Consider the following 4092-nt stretch of genomic DNA (forward strand, 5'->3'; position numbering starts at 1 on the left):
CCTAGATGCTCGTAAACTTAATGCTAAAACTGTTAGAGATGCATATCCTCTAGCCAGCTCAATGAGAATTTTAAATAATTTAGGCAAGAATCGCTACTTTTCGGTTCTGGATCTGAAGGAATCTTTTCTGCAGGTTAAGCTTGCGGAAAGCTCAAAGAAATTCACGAGTTTTAAGATTATTGGCAGGGGTCTTTTTCAATACAAAAGGCTACCTTTTGGACTTATCAATAGCAGTGCTACTATGTCTCGGATCCTTGATAGAGTTCTAAAAGAAGGGCTCTACGAACCATTTATTTTTTCTTACCTCGACGATATAATCATCGCAACAAGAACCTTCAAAGATCACATTAAGTATCTTAAAATAGTCGCTGATTGCTTAAGAGAAGCTAACCTCTCTGTAAATTTGGCTAAGTGCAAATTCTGCCTGAAAAGAATAAAATATTTAGGTTTTATTCTTTCAGAGAACGGTTACCAGCCGAACCCTGAAAGAGTCACTGCGATCTCCAAGTTTGCTCGACCGCAAACTCCAAAGGAGATTCGCAGATTCTTAGGGATGGCGGGATACTACCGCAACTTCATCCCGAACTTTAGCGGTATATCGGCCCCTATCTCTGACTTGCTGAAAGGCAAGCCAAAGAAGATTAGGTGGAATGATAAATCCGAACAGGCATTTATCAAACTGAAAGAATGTTTGATCTCGGAGCCAGTCTTAGCCAATCCCGACTGGACAAAAGAATTTACTATTCAAACCGACGCTAGTGATGTGGCAATAGCAGGCATACTAACGCAGGAGTTGGATGGTAAAGAGCACATTATTGCCTACTTCTCACGAAAGCTCAGTGCCTGTGAAAAGAAATATGGGCCCACCGACAAGGAAGGTTTAGCCGCTCTTGAAGCAATTGAGCATTTCAGATGTTACGTGGAAGGCTCACACTTTACATTAATAACTGATTGCTCTGCAGTAACATTCATCTGCAACTTGTAAGGAGGATCTTGTGGGGGCCACCAAATTCCCAGCTTCAGCGCCAGACGATGGTATCGTCTGCCAGGAATTGCGGATCGAATTGCCCAGCTAGCTGTTGTTTCAAGCCCACAACAAGATCAACCGGTAGCATCAAAACCCCAATTAACTCAGTAGACCGAATCACCTAAAGCCCAATTCAATTTCAAGAACTTTCTTATTAAGTAGTTAAAAGATCTCGTTCATAGTTAGAAATAAGCGTTAAAGTTTATTGAAGAAGCAACAAATTGTGTTCTAGCAATTTGGGGATAAATCGCAACTACTTTCTAGGTTGCATTACGAGAACAAAATTTATTATAAAAATTTAATTTATTCCAAGGGTGTTTCATTTCCAATTTGTTCCTAACAGGCCTATGAGCGCTTTTGGGTTCTCTGAGAACATTAAAAAAGATCTTGGATCTCTGGCCCTACTGTGACGTCACTCCTGATTGATAGTGTGTAATCTCTTATTGAGTCGATTAGGCAATCAGTGAGAGGGTAATACAATCATGGTTGGGTATAATAGTACTTGTTCGAAGCGTGGTGTATCCATACAAGGCAGTGCGATAGGAGTACTTACAGGTTCAGTAGTGGTTACCTATGCCACTCGGGGGTAGTCGCGAGCTCTCAGGTAGCGATCCGAGGGCATGCGATCGCTCCAGGTTGTTGTGAAGGCCGGGCACGGCCCATCTAGCACCAGCAAACTTCTAGGACGTCGGTATACGAGCACCACCGAGCAGTCCTTCGGGTCGACGCCCAGCACGTATAGGGGTTCGGCGACGACGATGGTTACGAGCCGTGGGGACGCTCCTTCCAACGGCGAGGAAGGCTCGTCGTTGCTCTCGGAGAGATCGTGGATGCTGTGTGACTAGGCTTGGTTGTAGTAGGTGGATTTCGGGCAAAGGCGATGTGAGGCGGGAAGCACGTGAGTCGGGGGGGTAACCTCGCTGGCGTGGCGATCCTTTCCCTTCTAGACCACTCGCTGAACCTCCTGGGAGGAGCGTGAGAATGCGAGGCCGAGATTTTTACCGCTGGCCGACGCTCTCCAGGTGGACTATCGCGGCGCGCAGCCACAAGGCTATAGTGCGCACCTAGGCAGGTTCCCAATGCTTCCGTCACTAGCCCTCAAATGTTTCGGATTCGACGAACGAGCGATGCCGATCCGATGCCTATCCGACACCAACCCCAAAGACTTCGGCACTCCGCCGGCACGTGGGCACTGTACATAAATTCCAATTAGAGTACTCTCATCGCAAATATTTTAACCCAAAATTTACCTCTCTTCTTGCTCGATATTTGCACACTGATTACGCGATATAATTTCTTGAATAACTTCTCCGACTTCTGTTTTAAAGGAATTACTTAAGATTTTGCTTCTTCACTTTTAAGGTTATTAACTTACTCGAATCGCTCTATTTTCGCTACACGGTTCGACTCACTAATTGCGATCCAGAAATTAGAAATAAAATCACCTCTGGAAATAATTAAATTTGGTTTTAGAATCACTTAACACTTGCATATTTTTTTCTTTAATTACTTAATAATACTGCTAGATCGCACTTTCTCACTTAAAACTTTTTTTTTTTTTTAAACCTTATCACTCGGCTGTCTAAAAGGAAAAGACCGAGAGTGCTATTTCTTCACTTCACGAAACCTATCATTTCTTTTTTAGTACTTATTCCATTTACGTCATATTTCCGGATTCCTTAATTTTAGTACTAATATTTCAGGTTGGCATTACTCTACGAACTAATCACCCACATTATTACCTTATACACGATCAACGAGATTGCACTGCTCGAATCGAACACCTCACCTACAGAAACTTATCGTTTCTCTTTTGAAACGAACGTTGCTCGTTTCATTACTTCCCACTCTTCCCAAAAAAAATTACGCCAATAATTTTTTTTCACTATTATTCTTCATCATTAATTCTTCCGAAAACCTAACTTTGAACTTAAACTTTGAACTTGAACTTTACTTACTATTGCATGCAAATATGGAGATTTGTCTGGACTTTTCAAGTTAATTTTGCACCCGAGAGATCGAATTATAAACCGAACCGACCCGAAACCAGTTTGATACTGATCATCTATTGCTTTATAGCTTTTTTCCGATAAATCAACCCCAATACATTTATTGGGAACAAACATCACCCGAAGTGATAGCCAATACTATCATATTCCTTCATCGAAAAATGTACCTGTACGTGCATATTCGATTCGAGAAAAATGATCTAATTTCTCAAATATCAACCCCATCACACACTGATGGGAAATTCACATACCAGTTCAACTATCTCTCTTCTCTCAGGCTTCTGCCAAATGTTACGAGCCGGGCTATTGTTGTAATGAAATTCAAATGATTTTTAATTGGTTTGAGGCTGTGGCCGCGAACAGGACTGCTTTGGCCTCTATTGCTAATCTTATGGGTGGAATGAATTATCGAATGAAATATGCATCTGAGGAAATACTATGGAGCTTAATTTGTCAAATGTAAGTATACCAATTCCGTATTTTCTAAATATTCTAATTAATCCTTTTTTTTCCAGGTTCTTACAATTCAATTTATTCTACTGGTTATTCTCATCATAAATTCGGCTGATTATCTCTATATTCATTGTTCTATTCTCCCTTTCTGGTTCAACGGAACCATCTGGGAAGTGGAACAACTTCTATTGTGTGTGTTTTTTTTAAACCTTTGGTGTCTTTTCGCAAAAGACGCAAAAGTTCATTGACCTGACTTATTGTGAGGGAAAAGTTTATTCTATATATTTACAAATTCTGTACTAAGCACGACAGCAACATCGTCCTTGTTCTTCTGCTCTAAATAATTTAATGTATGTTTTTGGTAAGTATAATTAATTTCTCGTTTTGCTTGCATTAGTTTTTCCATTTATTTATCTATTATTCTAGTTTTCCGTTGTTTCGTATTTTTTTGGCTTGCATATAGCAATGTTTCATAGTATTTTTACATAGCTTTTTTTTCTCTATTTTTCCATTTTGTTTATTACCAATTAGTGTTAATTCCTAGATTATCCGATTTTCGTATTTTGTTGTTTCGCTTAAAGCCGCAAACTTAGTTTTTGTACA

At 40.2% G+C, this 4092-nt stretch overlaps 1 long non-coding RNA gene across 1 annotated transcript; it reads right to left on the reverse strand.

The window, feature by feature from the left end:
* Positions 1 to 1937: 1937 nt before the first annotated feature.
* LOC134291472 (uncharacterized) lies at positions 1938 to 3956 on the reverse strand. The gene is made up of 2 exons (XR_009999105.1): positions 2278 to 3956; positions 1938 to 2219 (listed from the first exon to the last, which is right to left on the reverse strand). It is a non-coding gene; the product is annotated as an uncharacterized LOC134291472 (long non-coding RNA).
* Between the last annotated feature and the right edge of the window lie 136 nt (positions 3957 to 4092).

The sequence above is a fragment of the Aedes albopictus genome, chromosome 3 (assembly GCF_035046485.1).
Source record: "Aedes albopictus strain Foshan chromosome 3, AalbF5, whole genome shotgun sequence".
NCBI classification, from domain to species: domain Eukaryota; kingdom Metazoa; phylum Arthropoda; class Insecta; order Diptera; family Culicidae; genus Aedes; species Aedes albopictus.